Source organism: Sorghum bicolor, chromosome 10 (genome assembly GCF_000003195.3).
Source record: "Sorghum bicolor cultivar BTx623 chromosome 10, Sorghum_bicolor_NCBIv3, whole genome shotgun sequence".
Lineage (NCBI taxonomy): Eukaryota > Viridiplantae > Streptophyta > Magnoliopsida > Poales > Poaceae > Sorghum > Sorghum bicolor.
The window spans coordinates 47,435,503-47,458,629 of record NC_012879.2 but is presented as its reverse complement, the minus strand read 5'-3'; positions in this window follow the sequence as shown (position 1 = coordinate 47,458,629).

Below are 23,127 nucleotides of genomic sequence, written 5' to 3'. Positions count from 1 at the left end.
TTTAAATGTTTACCCCAGATATTTTTCTTAACCATCCTTTTCTCGAGGACGAGTAAAAGCCTAAGTATGGGGGTATTTGTTGACGGTTCTTAAGTATCAGTTTTAATTATCAAATAAATAAGGGAAAGGACCAATATACAACCAACACCTAGAGTTAGGGTTTGATCTGACAGAATTCCACGAGTTTTGTTGTTTACCTCTGCAGGGGGTTATCAGGAAATAAGGAAGAAAGGCCCACATGTCGGGATTACATAGAGATATCAACGCACTGCGAGATTTTCTACCATCTAGAAGACTCCAGAAGCCACGGGAAGAAGGCAGAGGCCGAAAGGGGCTAGGCCCAGGGCGCCCGCCCTGGTGACCTGGGCGCCCGCCCCCTGCTAGATCCAGTTCGGGACTCTCTTCGCACGGGATGTTCCACAGACCTATTGGATCGAGGAAAACATAGTACCACCTCGCCTACCGACCCAAAAACGCATAGAGAAGGAGGACTATATAAGGAGACCCCCTGGCCCCTGGAGAGGACATGAAGAAATTATCATAGAGATTGAGGGGTGCCCTCGAAGGAAAACCTCTTCCCTAATTAATATTTATTTTTAGGCTTAGCAACCAATGTAAAGTAGAAATAGATCTTCTAGTTTCTACTAGATTGAGAGAGATAGAGTGGAGGTGTAGATTGGAGGAAGCCCGGCCTGTCGGTGTCTACTCCAAGCTTGAACCTGCGGGATCAAGTTCTCCTAACCCGAAGCTTGCTCCTAGGATTCTTCAGTATTTCAACTTCTAAATTCTAGTAAGTACTTGTTTTATTGTTCTTCTGGTTTATGAGTTTACTTTAATCTCTTCGCGTAGAGTTTAGAGTAATCATTGTTGGCTTAAACGTGGTGTTTAGGCTGGGGTACTCATAGATATTCCCTGACTAGCTGGACCATGGTAGTAGTGAGGAACGTGACAATTCCGAGTTACCTTTGCAGACCATATCTCGTTAGCAGGAAGGATAGGGTTTATAGGTGCGGGTTGAACATCCTTTGTGGTGTCTAGATTCCGTTAGCCTCCCCAATAGAACAGTAGATCATCCTTACCAAGGTTAGAAGGAGACTACAGTTGCAGTCTTCTCTATTTATCACTCACATCGAAAGACATTCTTTGTGCCTAAAGGGTTAGTAGTAATAGACCGGTTAGTCAGATGCACTCTTTCTCCTAGTGGTAAAAAAATAAATACAATACTCTAGATAACCTCCCGGGTGAAGTGTTCACTGATATCCGTGCGCTTGCGGATCAATTCCTTATTGCGTTCCCAAATATCAACAAAGGTTACTAGCTTCATCCTCCTATGTTTCTCACCGCCATATGTAATTTCATACTGGACATATGTCTATTTTAATTATTTCATATTGCTATCTCTCCAATCATCATCTTCTCATGTTTGAATTTTTTTGAACGATGCTAAGTGTGTGCCCGCTAAAAACTAGTATACACAAATCATTACTACTATGTATACATGAATCATGTTTAGTTCTATTATAGATATTATAGGATATTTTTTACTTTAATATGGTCATGTTCTAATTTTAAAATATTAATAATATAATTTTTGTTGTAATTGTTAAATAAATTGTTTTTCACTTTAGAAATTCTTGAAATTAATTTTCTTTAGTGATAAAATTATAGCTTCTAATAGAAAAATTACAATTCCATGATAATGCAGATAATGGCACGCCATTGGATGTACAATGCCGATCGCCGCTCCAACGAGTTCATTGAGGGCGTGTGAGAATTCCGCAGAGTGGCAGAGCAAAATAAGCAGGATGGTTTTATGTGTTGTCCATGTGCCGTGTGTAAGAATTTGAAGGAATTTTCAAACTCAAGAGAAACTCACTTGCACTTGTTCACAAATGGTTTCATGCCAAACTATATTTGTTGGACCAAACACGGAGAGTCCGGGGTTATGATGGAAGAAGGTGAAGGGCAAGCATACCCTGACGATGTTTTTGCTCAATACTACGACTTCGCAGTAGAGGACGAAGGTGAAGAAGACGAGGATGCACGAAACAGTATCGTTGATGATGATGATGCTCTTGTTGATGTCATTCGCGACGTACAGAGAGATTGCGAAAGTGCAAAGGAGAAGGCTAAATTTAACCAAATGCTAGAGGATCACAAGAAGCTAATCTACCTGTCGGCCGAAGCGGGACAAAAAAAGCTAGGCACGACACTGGAGTTGTTACAGTGGAATGCAGAGAATGGTATTTCTGACAAGGTATTTGGAAAATTGCTGAAGATCCAAAAAAAGATGCTTCCGAAGCTTAATGAGTTACCCACCACTACATACGAAGCAAAAAAGATTGTTTGCCCTTTGGGATTACAAATCGAGAAGATACATGCATGCCCAAATGACTGCATCCTGTACCGTGGCGAGCACGAGAAATTAGATGAATGCCCTGTTTGCCATGCATCACGGTAGAAGATCTTGCGAGATGACCCTGGCGATGTTGAGGATGAACAACGTCCGAGGAAGAGAATCCCTACCAAGGTTATGTGGTATGCTCCAATAATTTCATGCCTAAAACGTTTGTTCAGAAATAAGGAGCATGCAAAGTTGTTGCGATGGCACAAAGAAGACCGTAAGGTGGACAACATGTTGAGACACCCTGCAGATGGTTCTCGCTAGAGAGGAATCGATAGAGAATTCCCGGACTTTGCAGAGGACGCAAGAAACCTAAGGTTCGCATTGAGTACGGATGGATTTAATCCTTTTGGGGACTAGAGCTCTAGTCATAGCACTTGGCCCGTTACTCTATGTATCTACAACCTTCCTCCATGGTTATGCATGAAGTGGAAGTTCATTATGATGCCGGTGCTCATCCAAGTTCCGAAGCAACCTGGCAACGACATCGATGTTTACCTGAGGCCATTGGTTGAGGAACTCCAACTTCTATGGAGCAAACCAGGTGTGCGTATGTGGGATGAGTACAAACAGGAAGCATTCGACCTACGAGCATTGTTGTTCGTGACAATCAATGATTGGCCAGCTCTAAGCAATCTTTCAGGACAGACAAACAAGGGATATAATTCTTGCACCCATTGCTTTGGTGACCTTCAAGCTGTCTATTTGAAAAAATGTCGAAAGGTCGTGTACCTTGGCCATCGTCGATTTCTTGCTAAGAACCACCAGTTGAGAAAGAAAGGCAAACATTTTAAAGGTACGGCAGAACACCGGTCCAAGCTAGGCAACCGAGATGGGGCAGAGGTATTCGAGATGGTCAAAGATTTGAAAGTAGTGTTTGGAAAGGGAGAAGGCAGCGAACCTGTTTCGAAAGACGCTTCGAGGCGTGCCCCAATGTGGAAGAAAAAGTCAATATTTTGGGAGCTACCATATTGGAAACACCTTGAGGTCCGCCACTCCATCGACGTGATGCACCTGACGAAGAATCTTTGTTTCAATCTCCTAGGGTTTATGGGTGTGTCTGGAAAGCCTAAGGATACCCTTGAGGCTTGAGAGGACTTAAAGCGCATGAAAGAACGAGACAACCTGCATCTAGAGCAGACAGATGATGGACGCCAGTATTTAAGACCTGCTAGCTACACTCTTAGCAATGAGGAGAAGGAAATCATGTTTGAGTGCCTAAGCAGCATCAAGGTCCCATCTGGGTTCTCCTCCAACATAAAGCGTATAATAAATGTGCCAGAGAAAAAATTTGTCAACTTAAAATCGCACGACTGCCACGTGATTATGACACAACTGCTTTCGGTTGCCTTAAGAGGAATTCTACCTCCACATGTACGTCTGGCCACCGTGAAGTTGTGTGCATTCCTCAATGCAATTTCTCAGAAGGCAATCAATCCTCTTGATCTAGCTACTCTACAGAACGATGTGGTTCAATGTCTTGTCAGCTTTAAGTTGGTGTTTCCTCCATCTTTCTTTGATATCATGACACATCTCCTAGTTCATCTGGTCAAAGAGATTCATATTTTGGGTCCTGTCTTCCGACACAACATGTTTCCCTTAGAGAGATTTATGGGTGTACTGAAAAAATATGTTCACCAGCGGGGTCGCCCAGAAGGAAGCATCATCAAGGGATACGGGACAGAGGAGGTCATTGAGTTCTTTGTGGACTTCATTCCTGATCTTGACCCGATTGGTCTTCCTGAATCAAGGTATGAGGGGAGACTCGGTGGAAAGGGTACACTAGGAAAGAAAACATATATCAGCCCGGGTGATGATTTATGCAATAAAGCGCACTACACAGTCCTTCGAAACTCCATTGTGGTGGAACCCTATATTGAGGAACACATGGATTTTGTACGATCCGAGAATCCTGGAAAGAATGAGACTTGTGTTACGCATCATCACATGGAAACATTCGGTGACTGGTTGCGAAAAAATGCCAGGGTGATAAAGATATTGGAGATGAACTTTATTTGTTGGCTTGGCAACCAGCGTGGCACGTCCTCACGTACAAAGGGTATGAGATAAATGGAAATACATTTTACACCGTATCACAAGATAAAAAGATTACCAACCAAAATAGTGGTGTCCGTGTGGATGCCACGGACACGAATGGGGACAGGCACACATATTATGGTCGTATAGAGGAGATTTGGGAACTAGACTATGCACATAATTTTAAAGTCCCTTTATTCCGATGCCAATGGGTGAAGATGGAAGGAGGGGTATGAGTCGACAAGGAGTACAGAATGACAACAATGGACCTCAACAATATTGGATATACAAACGATCCATTCGTCCTCGGTACTAAGGTGAATCAGGTGTTCTATGTGAAACACATGTCTACAAAACCCAAGAGAGGGAAACAAGATGAGAAAAACACCAACGAGCCAAAGCGACACATCATGCTCGCTGCAGAGGACACTCCATCGTTACGGAATGATCATAACCAAGGGCATTACGTTAAGAAAAAGTTTACCACTGTGCTAGCTTGATAATGGTAGTGATTTGTACTTGACATCTTGTGTAATATAATTGTAACATTATGTGTAATATAATTGTAACATCTTGATGTGGATTTTGAACTACACTTGATTATGTGTAATATAATTGTAACACTCCATGGTTACGGAATGTAATATAATTGTAACATCTTGATGAGTGGAGCAATATTGGTATTCATGAGTTTTCCATTTAAGGCCATCCATGGTTCTGAAAATTAGCGTTTCGCTATGAATTCTTTCAAATTTCAAAATTGAGTGGTCCAAACTTTTTCAAATGAAAAAGTGAACATTAGAGAAAATGTAGGGCTTGATGAGTGGAACAAACTTTGAGGCCATCCAGAGCTCGGTCAAAGTGTGTGTTTGTGAAACCCACTATTTTGACTTTGGTCAAACTTGGTCAAATGACCCATTTGAGTACTTCAAATGGAAAAATTTTGAATGCCAATTTGTTAGATCTCATCAAGACCTACATTTCATACATGGATCATATTTTCATCTGGATAAATTTGATCGAGTCCCAGGCACATGTTTTCAAATTCGAAGACGGACTTTGGTCAAACTTGGTCAAACAACGGAGAAAATGACTTGGAATGAAAATTTTTTGAATACCAAGTTGTTAGAGCTCATCAATATCCAAACTTTTTATACAGACCATTTTTCCATTTGGGAAAGTTTATGTAAACAATACTCACCAAATCTTGAATCTCACACAAACTATATGAAACTATACGTGGTAAGTGTGGATTTTGAACTACACTTTGCCAGCACTTTGTTAAATGCAAAAATGGTCTATGTATGAAATGTAGATCTTGAAGAGTGGAGCAATATTGGTATTCATGAGTTTTCCATTTGAGGCCATCCATGGTTTTGAAAATTAGTGTTTCGTTATGAATTCTTTCAAATTTCAAAATTCAGTGGTCCAAACTTTTTCAAATGAAAAAGTGACCATTAGAGAAAATGTAGGTCTTGATGAGTGGAACAAACTTTGTATTCATGAGTTTTCTATTTGAGGCCATCTAGGGCTCGATCAAAGTGTGTGTTTGTGAAACCCACTATTTTGACTTTGGTCAAACTTGGTCAAATGACCCATCTGAGTACTTCAAATGGAAAACTTTTGAATACCAAGTTGTTAGATCTCATCAAGACCTACATTTCATACATGTATCTTATTTTCATCCGGATAAATTTGATCGAGTCCCAGGCACATGTTTTCAAATTCGAAGACGGGCTTTGGTCAAACTTGGTGAAACGACGGAGAAAATGACTTGGAATGAAAATATTTTGAATACCAAGTTGTTAGAGCTCATGAATATCCAAACTTTTTATATAGACCATTTTTCCATTTGGGAAAGTTTATGTAAGCAATACTCACCAAATCTTGAATCTCACACAAACTATATGAAACTATACGTGGGAAGTGTGGATTTTGAACTACACTTTGCTAGCACTTTGTCAAATGCAAAAATGGTCTATATATGAAATGTAGATCTTGATGAGTGGAAAAATATTGGTATTCATGAGTTTTCCATTTGAGGCCATCCATGGTTCTAAAAGTTAGCGTTTCTCTATGAATTCTTTCAAATTTCAAAATCGAGTGGTCTAAACTTTTTCAAATGAAAAAGTGACCAATAGAGAAAATGTAGGTCTTGATAAGTGGAACAAACTTTGTATTCATGAGTTTTCTATTTGAGGCCATACAGGGCTCGGTCAAAGTGTGTGTTTGTGAAACCCACTATTTTGACTTTGGTCAAACTTGGTCAAATGACCCATCTGAGTACTTCAAATGGAAAACTTTTGAATACTAAGTTGTTAGATCTCATCATGACCTACATTTCATACATGTATCATATTTTCATCCGGATAAATTTGATCGAGTCCCAGGCACATGTTTTCAAATTCGAAGACGGGCTTTGGTCAAACTTGGTCAAACGACGGAGAAAATGACTTGGAATGAAAATATTTTGAATACCAAGTTGTTAGAGCTCATCAATATCCAAACTTTTATATAGACCATTTTTCCATTTGGGAAAGTTTATGTAAACAATACTCACCAAATCATGAATCTCACACAAACTATATGAAACTATACGTGGGAAGTGTGGATTTTGAACTACACTTTGCCAGCACTTTGTCAAATGCAAAAATGGTCTATATATGAAATGTAGATCTTGATGAGTGGAGCAATATTGGTATTCATGAGTTTTCCATTTGAGGCCATCCATGGTTCTGAAAATTAGCGTTTCGCAATGAATTGTTTCAAATTTCAAAATTGAGTGGTCTAAACTTTTTCAAATGAAAAAGTGACCATTAGAGAAAATGTAGGTCTTGATAAGTGGAACAAACTTTGTATTCATGAGTTTTCTATTTGAGGCCATCCAGGGTTCCAAAATCCATCTTACAACTTTTGAAAATTTAAATTTCAAATTTATACAATCAATGTCGCGCATTTGTATAATTATTATTAACGAAACAAAAGTTTAACGTCCAAATGACCCAAAAACAAAGTATCTGTCTAAAGCCAACAATTTTTTAAAATTTAATTGGCCATTATATTTTTGTATTAACACAATATTCATTATGAATAACATTATTTTGAATAATATGAAATATATGAAAAACAATTGTGTTAATAATTTTTAGACTGAAGAGTAGAGCAGAATAAAATTAATGTGTATTTTTTAAACAATTTTACTAGATTTATTTAATTTATAATGCATTTAACAATGTAAAGGGTAAAAAAAGGAAAAACCAAATTATGGCGCCTAAACTGGCGCCATAATTTGGTGAGAACCCTTTAGTCCCGGGCCGAGCCAGCGCCCGGGACTAAAGGTCTTTTAACCCCGGTTCCTGGATGGAACCGGAGTTAAAGGACCTTTAGTCCCGGGCCGAGCGTCTTTTAACCCCGGTTCCATCCAGGAACCGGGACTAAAAGGACCTTTAGTCCCGGGCCGAGCGTCTTTTAACCCCGGTTCCATCAAGGAACCGGGACTAAAGGTCTTGACCTTTAATCCCGGATGGAACCGGGGTTAAAGGACCTTTAGTCCCGGGCGCTGGCTCGGCCCGGGACTAAAGGTGCCCTGCCCTATAAAAGGCAGAGCCTTCTTCCTCCTGCACACTGCCCGCATCCGTCGTCTTTCTACTGCGCCGTGCCCTATCCGCCGCGCGCGACGCGTCGTCTTCTCCGCCGCTGCTCCGTCGTCGTTGCTCGGGCGTCGCCCCGCCATACGCCGCGCGCCCGCCGCCTCTATCCCTCTCTCCTCTCTTTCTCTCGTTCTCGCGCGCGCCCGCTGTCACCTACGCCGCGGCCGCGCGCCCGTGCCGCCGTATGTCGCGCCCGACAATGCGGGCCCCATGCCGTACACCGTCGGGCACGCGGCCACGTGCGCTCCCACCGGCGGCGCAGCCCGAGCCCCGGCCCCGTGCGCCCGAGCCCCCCGTGGGCTAAGGCCTTGTTTAGTTCGCAAAAATTTTAAAGATTTCCTCGTCACATCGAATTTTTGGTCGCATGCATAGAGTATTAAATATAGACGAAAATAAAAACTAATTGTACAGTTTACCTGTAATTTGTAAGATGAATATTTTGAGCCTAATTACATCATAATTGGACAATATTTGTCAAATAAAAACGAAAGTGCTACAGTAGCCAAAAACTGAAATTTTTGTGAACTAAACAAGGCCTGAGAAATGAAAATAAAAAAAATATGAAAAAATATGAAAAAGCAAAGAAATAACTGTAGTGATGTTCACGTAATATATATACGTTGTTCTTTAATTTTTTTTCTTTGTTACATGTTTTTATTTTTTTTTCCTATGATTTGCTCTAGTTATTATTTGTATTACATTATATATTTATTTATTTTCATGTATATTATAGTACCAATTTCTTATAAATCTAGAATATTGCCTCTGCTCAAATTCATATATATTTATTTATTTTTATGTATATTATAGTACCAATTCATGTATATTATAGTACCAATTTTTTATTTATTTTCACGTACTATATATACGATGTTTTTAACGTAATTAGTGATGTTCTATGGTGTATTTAGTTTTTTTCACGTAATATATATGTGATGTTCTATAACATATTTTAGCGATGTTCACATAGTATACATATAGTGTTCTATGATGTATTTAGTGATGTTCACACAATATATATGCGATGTGATGTTCTATAATTTATTTAGTGATGTTCTATGGTGTATTTAGTAATGTTCACTTACTACATATGTGATGTTTTATATGATATTTTCAGTATACAAAATGATAGAATAAATAATTAATATACTCTCACGAAATAGGGATGTGCGTGCGAAAAATCTGACGAAATAAAGAAATAACTTTAACTAAATATATAGTAAAAAATATTAATATTAATAATACATAATTAGGGTACTGTAGTATTTTCATTTGTTTGTAGCTAATTAGTTTTTGTTTTCTTCTATATTTAGTGCTTCATACATGCGCCACAATATGTAAATGTGATATAATATTCGTTCCCTCTTTCTTCCTTCTAGATCGATGTCTCTCTGCCGTGGTCACCGAAGTCCCCGTCGAGTCTCCGCACCGACCGCCGTCTCTCCACCGTCTCACCGCCTTCAAACTACAGGTATGTCTAGAGATGGATCTATTAGCGGTACAATTAGTGTTATAATTAGTGGTACAACTAGTGGTATAAATTAGTGCTACAATTATGATATCTTTAATTGTTAGCAAATGATATACTCTAAACCCTAAACCTAAACCCTAATCCTAAGCTCTAAGCCCTAAACCCTAAACCCTAAACCCTAACCCCTAAACCCTAAACCCTAGTTTTATATATTGTTTCCTTGTCAGGTATACACAGTAGTGCTAGTAGTCATGTGTCACATATTTCTGCAGAAATGGCCGACCCAAGAGAACACGAAGAGGAAATGATGAACCTGATCTACGGTCCCAATGAAGAAGTTTATCACAACGATCGCGAAGGCGATGAGAACCCTGAGGACATCGATGACTACTCTCAGTATTTGGTCGACCCGAATGAGCACGACAATGCTGGCCAGCAAGTCTGTAATATGGCAGTCTCCTTTGTTTTTACAGATATAATTCAAAATATTATCTTGTATTAAATTGTCTTGTTTCTTTCTACATAGCCCTCTGGCTCGACGACAACCACGGGGACCAGTCGGAGAGTACGAGGCCTAAAGAAGCCTATGGAGGGCCAGTTAGTAATCTCAGAATTCAAGGAAGCAACAGGCAAGCCACTTGGACCCCATTCAAGGGCCTTCGTCTACCACTTAGGGTACCTTGTCCGGGATAGGATCCCGATCAGTGTCCGTGAATGGAAGGAGAACAAGAAACACCCAAAAATCAGTTATGTCTCTAGACGTGACAAGGAGCTACTCTGGGGTGATGGTTTGCAACATTTCACACTGGAGACAAACGATGAACAGTTGAAGGAAAGAGTCCGAGATTGGTCTATGAAGAAGATGGCCCCAATGTTCCAAGGCTATAAGGAGCGTCTATATCAAGACTACATCAAGAAAAACATGACTCCAGATTTCAACTCTCCGAACTATGCGAAGCTACGGCCATTTTGGGATGACTTTGTATGGTTCAAGATGTCCAAAGAGGCTCAGGAACAGGTGAGAAAGAACCAAGAGAATGCCCGGCGCAAGACCTACCACCATACGATGGGATTAGGTGGCTACCCAACCGTCGTTCCTAAGTGGGAAAAGGTCGAAAAAGAGTTAATCGACAGGGGGTTGGTGCCCGAATCCCTCGAGTGGCCTGAGCGCGCGAAGCACTGGTTTTTCGCTCACAGAGGCTCACTGGACCTTGAGACCGAAAAGGTCGTATATGGGGAACGCATCCAAGCTGTTGCAGAAAGATTCCATCAAGCCGCTCCATCGCTCACAGTGGAGAATGGCAGCCGAATAGAGATAAAGATGAGTTGACATTCGCCCTGGGGAACCCTGAGCACGGTGGTCGGACGAGAGGCTATAGCACCGTGTCGTGGGAGCATGCCTTCCCTGCTGAGAGGGAAACTTATAGAAGCCGCCAGAGAAAGAAGGAAGAGGACAGGGAACGGATACACAGATTAGAGGAAGGACTCATAAAGACCCAAGAAGTGGCTCAACGGGCCCTTGAATGGGAGCAAGCGCTGAAGGCCTGAATGGATGAGAAAATCCAAAAGGCCGTGATGGAAGGTGTAACTTCCTATCTCCAAAGCTTGTCATAGCCACCGGCCGCCAACATCAGCCCTTGCTCAGCTCATCTAAATAGCAGTTGTGCTTCTACGGAGGCGCCTGCGAGGCAAGTTGATGACATAGGGCTGCGATTCCCGGTGGATGACGTCACCGCTCCGTTGACGTCTTGTGAGCTCCATATTTTGGAGGGCGATGGCACAGTAAAGGTTGCTATCGGTGTCGTATCTCCTATCGACCCCACCAAGACACCAAGGATCCACTCTGTCCCAATACCAGCCGGATATGCTTGTGTCTCGATGGATAGAGTGGTCAGAGGCCGTGAAAATGTGCCTCTCGATATCGAAGGCAGTGATGGAGAGAAGACACTTGGTGAAGTGGAGAAGACATTCATATGTTGGAGGAAACGGTACATCGTTATTCCTGGGGTGCCGCCGCCACAACCAAACCCTAGCAGGTGCGGATTATTGTGGACGCTATTGCTTTTTCTGTAATTATATACTGTATCAAATTACATTGACTCATGTATAAATATATCTTATTTGTTTTTCTTCAAATCTAGGGCCTCCCCCACCGAAGTCCGTCTGTCCATTCACCGCATGACCATAGTGTCGTGGGACACAACGACGTACAAGAGAAGGCTGCATCCCCACCACCGGCCACCGCATCTCCTCCACGAAGGAATCCAACGCCGCCTGCGGCCGAATCTCCTCCACAACAGCAAGCTCCACCTGCGCCACTGCCTCCGCCAATGCCGACAACGGCCGCCGCCTCGTCGGCACCAGCTGGTGCTGCATCGAGGAGGAAGAGGTCATCCGCCGAGACACAGAGATCACTCCAACCACCTGCGGCAAAGTAGAAAGCTTTGAACACGAAGATCCCGAAGACGACCAAGCTTCCATATGAGAAGACCGATGAGGAAGTGCTTGCTGCAAGCAAAGCAGAAGTCAAAGCATTCTTTGAAACATGCAAAGCTAAGAGAAAAGAAGAGCAAGAGCCGTCATACCTAATGTATCCTCGTTCAAAGCTACGTCAAGTGGTGCAGAACATTACAGACGTGAACGATGCTGCGAGTAAACAACCAGGGTCAACAATATCAGACTACGACCGTACTGTCCTAAAGAAAATCAAGGCAGACAAAAGAAAAGTCCAGCAAAAAGTTGCACAGCTCGGCGAACAAGCGCAGCAATCAGTTCAGCCACTAGTGGTTATGAATGAGTACGGTTCAAACGTCAACTTGATGGTAATGGCTATACCTGCTAATGTGGACTTAGATGAACTCGGCAATTGGATGGAAGAAACTGGGCTGCCCCTAGAAGCACTTCTAGGGCGTACCGATGCGCTAATCCATGGAGGTGTTGATAACTATTAGAGTCGGTACATTTACGGCAGGAGTATGTGCCACCCTGAGAAGGTACGAGGACTTGGTACACAAATATACAAGCTACACGAGTACTACTTGAGAGTCAGCTCAAAACATAAGGAAGAAGAATTGATTGCCGTCTGAGTCCGCGACCGACACTACTTCCGTGGAGATGACGTCATATGGATAGATTTTAGTGAAGTACACCAACTTCTCCATATGAATGCTCTCGACAAATCTCTCATGAGCTGCTACTGTCTGTAAGTGATTCTTCCTTTCAATCATTAATCCCATTATAGCATATGTATGTATTCGTAATAACTACGCTCACGATGTGCAGACACATGATGAGAGAACAAAGATTGAAAAAAGATAATCGAATTGGTTTCATCGATCCATATGTCGTGTACAAGGACACTAAGACTAAAGATCCATTGAATCTGTAGCCTAAGGAAATGGAGAAAAACCTCCGGAGGTTCTTTTATAACCAAAGGCATATAGAGAAGATACTCTTCCCATACAATATGGGGTAAGTGTTGTGTTATATCATGTCTTAGTTAATCCGGCATTAAGATATACATATATAAGTTGACTCTAAACAAATGCAGAGATCATTGGATACTCATTGAGATTAAGATCATAGAACAAAAAATAAATATGTGGGACTCAATGAAAAAAGACCTGGCACTCTATCAAGACATAATAGACATGATCCAGAGGTAAGTATATATCATACTTTAAATATTGAAGCGTGCTCCTTTACTTTATTATGCTAGCTATACCTAATCAACGACCGTCTTATTGGGCAGGGCTTGGGCTTGGCTACAACAAAAATATCGTACGGATCTGAATGTGTCACTTCCTCCTCCTGTTCTACTCCCTTGGGTGCCCACACAGTCGTTTGGAACGAATCTATGTGGATACTATGTTTGTGAATTTATGCGGTGCACCCTATTTAAACCTGCTCAAAGTGTTCTAAAAGTAAGTAACTGTTGACGGTCCTTAAGTATCAAATTTAATTAGCAAATAAACAAAGAAAAGGATCCAAATGAAATCAACATCCAGACTTAGGGTTTTATCTGACACAATTCCACGAGTTTTGGTGTTTGTCTATTTCTGCAGGGGGTTATCAGGAAATATGGAAGAAAGGCCCACACGTCGAGATTACATAGAGATATCAACGTGCCGCGCAATTATCTTACATCTAGAAGACTCCAGAAGCCACGGGAACGAAGCAGAGGCCGAACGGGGCCTGGCCTAGGGCACCCGACCTGAGGACCAGGGCGCCCGCCCCCTGTTGGAGTCCAATCAAGACACTCTCTCGGGATTACGCTCCACCGACCTAAAGGATCAAGGATAACCGTTCAATCAATGTCGGTTTGATCCGACGACCCATATTCACTTGAAGGGACTATAAAACCAGACCCCCTGGCCCCTGGAGGAGAGAGCCTCTCAACCCTAATTCATTATTCCTCAAGGGAGAAGAAGCCTCTGATCAAGCCTAGAGCCACCACATCAATTAGACATCTAGATTAGCATAGCTACATAGGATTAGAACTAGAAGGAGTCAATCTTCGATTGGTTTCCGGATCTGTCAAGAGTATTCTTGGTAATTCTCTAATTGTTCTTTTAATTGTTCATCTTTGCTCTTCAATATTATGAATATGACTTTGTTCTACTTCAATATATTGCTTATGACTTTGCTCTTCTTGTTTATATTCAAGATTATATTGTTCTTAGTTTATCATAGTTATATACTTGGCTTAGATTGGATCTATATACATGTTTAGGATCGTATAGCGTTTATCCATTGGATCTATGGGTAAATGATAGATATTGTGTAGGCGTGGTGCTTATATCGTATTTATCTGCGATTGTACCCTATATGCCAGATCGTGGGGTAGTTCGTGATAGTGACAGCTCCATTGATTCTTATATAGTTCTCGTGTATTGGGCTGGCAGAGCAACATTATTACAGGGGAGTGATTACGATGTTTCTCATATTCCTTGCTAATATCACTATGCATGGGCGTAATCTTGTCTTACAATGATTGCTAAGTATGCTTGCACTAACTATGATATGCTAGATTGTATAGTTAAGAATAACTTAGGAAATATTCTTGTAGTTCGTCCTAATTCCATGCTAATGACTTGCTAGAATATCTAATTGAGGTGCTTATCATATTTATATGTGGCTAAGTTATGCTAATCAGATTAATTATCTTTGTCACTATTCATTACTTTATATATCTTTTATGTGACACTTATCCCTGTATGAAAGAGTTAGATAAATGTTCTCAATTATACATGCAATGATAGATACTCAATCTCATATTCCATTCTATAATCAACATTGATGATTACTAATCCCTTCCCAGTGGTAAAAATATAAATAACGATACCTGGAATACTTCCCGGTTATAATGCTACATCGGTATTAATCTGTGCGCTTGCAGATCCCATTTGATTATTTATTTAGATGAGCAATTGCATATTTCAATACCGCGTCTCTCATATCATGCTGGGGATGACAACTTGGCTTAAGTGGTATGAGGGATAGGTTTGGCATTTTTGTCACCGTTATCAGAATTAGAAAACTAAGTCTACTTTTGGTAATGATGTTAAGAATACCCAACAGTAACATGCATGTGTATACAGTAAATTCATATCTTATTTATTTGTTGGAACTAAATAGATTTTATGTATATTAATATCTTTTTTAACTAATGCAAATGGAAGGAGTGGAATATGAAAGATAAAGTGTTCGAGTACACATTACTCCTTGGAGTCCAAGAGACGATCGCCGGATTTATCAACGATCAAGTCATTCCGGAAGACGACGAGTTCCACTTATACCCGCAGGGCTTCAAGCCCATTCCAAACAAGGACGAACACTTGTATGAGCTTTGAGTGGGCGGGCAAACATTATGTAATAATTATCCAATGGCAGCACACTTGATTAATACTTGTATGGATGCTGCAGCTGGAGGAGCATTCCTATCACTCACCATACCACAAGCCACAGCTCTTGTGGAGAAGATGGCGTCCAACCAAGGCTGGAATGAAGAGAGGACCCAGACACGCAAGAAAGGTGGAGGTATGCATCAGCTCAAGGAGGTAGACATGCTGTCTACAAAGCTAGACCTGCTCATGAAGAAGCTCGATGATAGAGCTGGAGATAAGAAAGAAGTTATGCACATCTACGACTCTCACATGACTTGTGAGGAGTGTGGAGATACTGGACACTCAGGCAATCACTACCCTGAGATGCTTAAGGATGTGAACTACATCAACAACAACAACAATAACAACAACAACTACAACCGTTCTCAACAAAATCAAGGTTGGAACCAACAGAGGCCTAACTACTCAGGTAATTATCAAGGTAGCAATTCTTACAACAATACTAATAATTTTCCACCTCTAAGAGAGTTAGTGTCTAATCAAGGAAAGCTAATGGATAACTTATCTAAGAAATTGGCATCTAATGATAAATGCTAGAAAATATAAATAATAGAATGGATAATTTCTCTTCTGCCATCAAGAATCAAATTAGCTTTAATAAAATGATTGAATCTCAGTTAAATCAAATACCTGCTGCTGTTCCTGCTACTAACCCCGGTATACCATCACAACCAGAAGGATTAGAATCTGTAAATCTTGTAGACATGTTTGATGCAGGTAACAACTGGAGTAACCCCGTCACTGAAGTTACTACTGACCTTCTGCCGGTCAAGAGAGGCGATCCAGGATGCCTCGTCATCCCGATCTCCATCGGCATGGTGGACTTCCCAGAAGCACTCTGCGACTTTGGCTCTAGCGTCAACATTATGCCCAGGGTACTCTATGAAAAATTCTTTACATATCCTTTAGTAGAAACAACCATGTGTTTGCAGTTTGCAGATCAGACGATAAGTTTTCCAAAAGGATTATTGAAGAACCTTTGTGTCCGAGTTGGTACCTTGTACGCCCAGCAGACTTCGTATTGATAGAGACTGGTAATGATGAGAGGGCACCCATCATATTAGGGAGGCCATTCTTAAACACCTCGGGAGCTGTTATCTATGCTAGTGCTGCCAAGATCAGTTTCTACATCAAGGGGAGGAAGGAGACATTTTCCTTCAAGAACAAGACTACACAAATCCCAGAGCAATCCCGACATAAATCAAGGAAGAGGACCAACAGGAGGAATAGGAACAAGCAAATGTGGACTAAGTCAGCTAAGATGGTCACTGCAGTTCATGGAGGTCAAGATCACCAACTTAAGTCACCGTTTCTGACCAAGAAGGACGACCTAGGAATGCCAAGTATCTATTGCTCCATAAATGGATACAACTTCTAGAAGACGACTTGTGACACCGGATCGGGCGTCAACATAATGGCCGCAGTCACCTATCGGCTCGTGTTTGGAACCATGCCCTTAAAACCAACATACATTCAGCTCTAGATGGCAGATCAGACATTCCGAGAGGTTAAAGGTATAGTAACTGATGTCCCTGTCAAAATAGACGATCATTTTGTCTACATAGACTTTCATGTTATTGACATGGGAGAAGATGAGTATGATCCACCCGTCATCCTTGGAAGACTGTTCCTCAGCACCGTCAAAGTAATCATCTACATTGGAACTGGAGAAGTCCATATGTACTTCCCCTCAGAAAAGGTACGCCACTATTTTACTGACCCTAACTATACCGTTGAAGACTCTAAGTAGGTCAGAAAATGACGCAACCGCAACCAGAGGAGGCAAATTATCAAGGATGGATGGGTAGACTATAAAGGAGAAGTGATAAGGTCAGAAGACATACAGTTTAAACAGAATTATCCAGAGGAGACCGTAGCACCGAGTCAGGTGTGAAAAGAGAAGATAACTATACATGAAGAGGAGGCGCTACCGGAAGTACCGACTACGCCACCCAACGAATCCCAGGACAACTAGAAAACGGAGAGTCCCGTTCGGAGGACTTAAAAAATACCGAACGCCTTGCCAAGAGGTAAACTTGGTAGTTATCCTTTCCCTTTCAAATATTTAAAATAGTTTACTTAGTTAATCATGTTCATACTATCCTAAAAAGAAAATAAAAATGTTAAAAAATAGTAAGCCCCATGTGAGTATATGAGTGGCATGAAACCCATAAGTACATTCACTGTGGTGGCATAAAAATAAAATAGATATTTCTTTTCTGCTCTATAAAATGAAAATATAAAAAATAGAGAGTAACATTTATGGAGGAAGCTCAACATGATAAAGGCTAGATATTTATGCTAACACTTAATCAGTTCCACAAAGCTTTGTTGTCTATTTGAGCTCCACAGAATTTAAGAATCAAGAAGTCTAGCAGACGGAGGACATTCTAATCGCTGTCAAGATACTGCCGACTTTCAAATACACCTCTGCCACCTGCTAGCTACATCAAGAGAAATTACGTCAAAATTCAGCTTGGGGGAGAGCACCCCATTTATCCCGCTAAGTATTTCTATCTATCTTTATACTTATAGTATATTAAAATATAACTATACATAACTATGAAAAACCAAATAAAGATTTTATGTTATATATATGTATATCTTTTGCTTAGTGTGTTTAATAAATAAATAAAGTGGCTTTGCTAAACTGAATCTTGATAATAAAACTCTAGCGTGGATATGATGAATAGTTGATCTGCCTAATTTTCAATTTAAAGTTCTCTCTCAAGTTTAGACATAACTGTTATAATTTAAAGCTTGCTCTAAACCTAAACTTGTGGGAAGAAAACTTGATCTAAAGTCTAAGTTGTTAACGGATACGATATGGGAAGGTTGAGCTGCTGTTTATCTGTTCCTAGAGATGCTAGAATTCTGGAGAATTTTATATTTTAAAATCTTTAAAATATTGCATGATGAGTTCCTGTATGATGAGATTTTAAATTTCTACCACAGCCATATATACATGCTTGCTAGACTTTGAGCCACATATTCACTTTTTACTACTTATGAGCATTGAGTGTGGTCAAGCTGTGTAGACCCTTAGGAGCTTGTCATGTGGTTAAATCAAGATTCACTTACACGTTCACTCATACATGCTGCTTCTACTCTGGAAGTACCATCCACATATATCCACTCATTTCCATCTCCAGATCCACCCAAAAATATTCTACTCCTAATCCGGGAGAGAATAGCCAAAAATATATATGTTTTTCCCCTGTGAAATAAGTGCTCAAGTTATCTTGGTTACTACCACTTGCTACATTATTTCAAGAGATGAGTGCTCTTTAAAAAAAAGAAAGATACGAGGAAATAAAAAGGGGCAAGTGCCCGGAACCTCGAAGAAAAGAAAAAGTGAGCTGAGAGGTAAAAATGGACAAGTGTCCGACAGTAGAATTAGGGGTACAAAATACCCACCTGAGAGGAAAGAAAAAGAAAATATAGAGCACCTCATTCTCCTCAAAAAGTTTCAAAGAGCAAGAAAGGTATGTATCCCCTCAAAAGAGCATAAGTAGAATTCGACTTTCACCATTGTTATCACCATCATCACCATACACCATCCATTCGCCACACATGCACATTTAGATTTGACTTATTTACTTGTTTCTTTGGATCCATGGTTTGACTACACAATAAATGTCTTGTAAGTATGTATATTTTATCTCCCACCTATGAGCTCGAGATATCAAAAGCCTTATTAGAGTAGGGTGAGAGAGAAGGCAATGTCACTATGCTTCATACTACAAATACTATATACTTTGAGAGAAGGCATGTACCATCACTGCCTTGGTAAGGATCCAGAAATACCACAAAAGAGAGATCTGAGAGAGTCATACAAGGAATCTCTGAGTTTTATTTGAAAATCTGTAAAAACTCCAGAGCTATAGTTGATCAAGAATAAGAGACATGGCACTTGACTAGACCGTTCTATCTTTTAACTACTCAAGACAGGAGTGACGGTTACAAGTCCCATGGTAAAAGGTAAAATGAGTAAGTTTTAAGTCTTGACAGTTTACTCTAACTCAGAGATGAGACCTCATTTGAAAGCATGTGTACCGTCAACTTTTAAAGGTATTACAGCAACTTCTAATCCATCACTGAGATTATCCTTGCTCAGGGACGAGCAAGAGGTAAGCTTGGAGGAGTTTGTTGACGGTCTTTAAGTATCAAATATAATCAACAAATAAACAAAGAAAAGGATCCAAATGCAACCGACATCCAGACTTAGGGTTTTATCTGACAGAATTCCATGAGTTTTGGTGTTTGTCTATTTCTACAGGGGGTTATCAGGAAATATGGAAGAAAGGGCCACATGTCGGGTTTACATAGAGATATTAATGTGCCGCGCAATTATCTTACATCTAGAAGAGTCCAAAAGCCACGGGAATGAACGGGAGACCGGACGGGCTCGGGGGCAGGGCGCCCGCCCTCCCCCCTTGGGCGCCCGCCCTGGCCTCGGAGCCAATCAGCTTCAACTTCGCGGATCGTGCTCCACCGACCTAAAGGATCAATGATAACCATTCAATCAATGTCGGTTTGATCCGACGGCCCATATTCACTTGGAAGGACTATATAACCAGACCCCCTGGCCCCTGGAGGAGGAGACCTCAGACCCCTAATTCATTATTCATCTTGGGAGAGAAAGCCTCTGATCAAGCCCTAGAGCCACCACATCAATTAGATCTCTAGATTAGCATAGCTACATAGGATTAGAACTAGAAGGAGTCAATCTTTAATTGGTTTTCGGATCTGTCAAGAGGATTATTGGTAATTCTCTCTTGTTCTTCAATTGTTCATCTTTGTTCTTCAATATTATGAATATGACTTTGTTCTACTTCAATATATTGATTATGACTTTGCTCTACTTGTTTATATTCGTAATTATATTGTTCTTAGTCTATCATAGTTATATACTTGGCTTAGTTAGATTGGATTTATATACATGTTTAGGATCGTATAGCATTTATCCATGTGTACAGTGGGTAAATGATAAGTATTGTGTAGGCGTGGTGCCTATACCGTATTTATCTACGATTGTACCCTATATGCCAGATCGCGGGGTAGTTCGTGGTAGTGACAGCTCCATTGATTCTTATATAGTCCCCCTCTCGTGTATTAGGCTGGCAGAGCAACATTATTACAGGGGAGTGATTGCGATGTTTCTCATATTCCTTGATAATATCACTATGCATGGGCGTAGTCCTGTCTCGCAATGATTGCCAAGTATAATTGCACTAACTATGATATGCTAGACTGTATAGTTAAGAATAACTTAGGAAATATTCTTGTAGTTTGTTCTAATTCCATGCTAATGACTTGCTATAATATCTAATTGAGGTGCTTATCATATTTATATGTGGCTAAGTTATGCTGATAAGATTAATTATCTTTGTCACAATTCATACTTTATATATCTTTTATGTGACACTTATCCCTGTATGAAAGAGATAGATAAATGCTCTCAATTATATATGCAAGGATAGATACTCAATCTCATATTATATTCTATAATCAACATTGATGATTACTAGTCCCTTCCCAGTGGTAAAAATAGAAATAACGATACCTGGAATACTTCCCTGTTAAAATGCTACATCGGTATTAATCTGTGCGCTTGCAGATCTCATTTATTATTTATTTAGAAGAGCAATTGCATATTTCAATACCGTGTCTCTTATGTCATGCTGGGGATGACAACTTGGCTTAAGTGGCATGAGGGATAGGTTTGGCATTTTTGGCGCCGTTATCAGAATTAGAAAACTAAGTCTACTTTTGGTAATGACGTTAAGAATACCCGACAATTAACATAGGCATAAGGGCCGAGCTTTTATCTTTCATGAGTCCTTCATGGCCACAAGCTACTTTGTAGCTAGAAGTAATGAACTAGCTCATAACTAAGAGCGCAACATTCAAATGATGAATATAAGTCCAAATTCTGCATAGGGGTACAAGTTTTACCCAACGAAGGACAACCCATAGGACCCATAGGAACATAAGGAGCAGCCACCTCCTCATTGTTAATTTGCCACATCCGACCAAGTCACCCACGAATAGATTAAGATCGATGTTGAATGTTCGATTTTGGTTTTTGTAATTGAATGAGAACCTTAGGTGGACTAATGCTATTTCATGTATGATGAATAGGTGATACATTGTTGACAAGGTGATGGTGAGCTACTTGAGGCCATAGAGTGAAGATGGCATGTTTGCAATGTGTGCAAAGGTTTAACTAGCAAGAGGAATGATGATAATCTCGTGTCAATGGGGATTAATCACACCCAATTTCAAGAATGAAATTGAATGCATAAACTCATGTGTGCCCAACGATCAATCACACACATAAGTCACAAATTACATATCATCATTGCAGTGTTTCAAACATAGTCATGACATCACATAGTCTGATACAACAGCAGAACAGAAATAGATAACTCTCGCTGGGCCATCGCACAGGGAAGGTCGACTGGTGAAGCATAAGCCTAAAAGTTCTTAGGATAGTCCTCATAGCTACCTACATCTGTTACCCATCCGGGATTTTTATCCAAAAAGAAATATTAGCACACGTGAGTACATCTCGTACTCCACAAGCATAGCATAAGGATTCATGAGGCTCAAAAGGTTAGACTTAGTTTAGTGCATCACCATTTTAGTAAGTCAATGTTTTAGCATTAATTAATGTTAAGATATGCTTAAGCTCCCAAATAACCCATATGGTCAGTTGTCGGAACCATTGCGAATCATTAAGTCACATTATACCATAGATATGGATCATCAAGTACAACATCATTATTGGTAACTAGTTATTCTTTGAGTTTTCCAGGCCGCTCGTGACCATGAGCACGACGGTTATAACAGTTCTACACTCTGTAGAGGTCATGCACTTTCATCGTGAGTCGTGTTGCCCATATGCCCAAGGTCCGTCGACCCCCAAACACTTCCAAGGTGAGCGGGTAGGGTACACTATGAAGCCTTCCATAGGGCTATTCTAACCAATTAGGGCCGCGAGGATTCCTCGACACGTAGATGTAGAAAACTCCCCTTTTCTATGGCACATATCCATCGTGGCTATACTCATAAAAACAGGGGCAGCCCTACACCCAAAGTGGCAAGCCCCTCTTGCACCCTTTCGGGTAACCTCTAACGAGTTAGAAGAGATCCTATTACTAAGCCAAAGTTAGAGCCATGTGACTGTCTTGGTTGCACTGTAAATCCTAGCTTTTGCTCACAGATATGTCCTTACAGAGGGTCTAGGACAACATGACCAACAGTCATTTATACCATAGCCCTAAGTTCCATTTATTATAATCATATTATATTAGTTAATCCATGGTTCCGTAACTTCAGTATAGATCATATATGTAAGATTAGAGCACTAGCATTTCTACCCATACGCAATAAAACCCTTAGGTGTCAAGGTATTATGTCATCAAGAACTAGGATGCCCTTATAGTTGACAAAATTAGATACACACAGTTTGATATGTTTAAAGTGAGTAGGACATCAAGGTAAGCCCATGCTATACTTGTCTTGGTTCACAAAGTCTTGCTAGTCTTGCTGATCTTGAAAGAACTCCGGATTCCCATAGAACTCATCACCGTATGGACTCGATCAACACGTCACAATCAACACGCATTCCAAAGACAAACATGCAGGCAAACA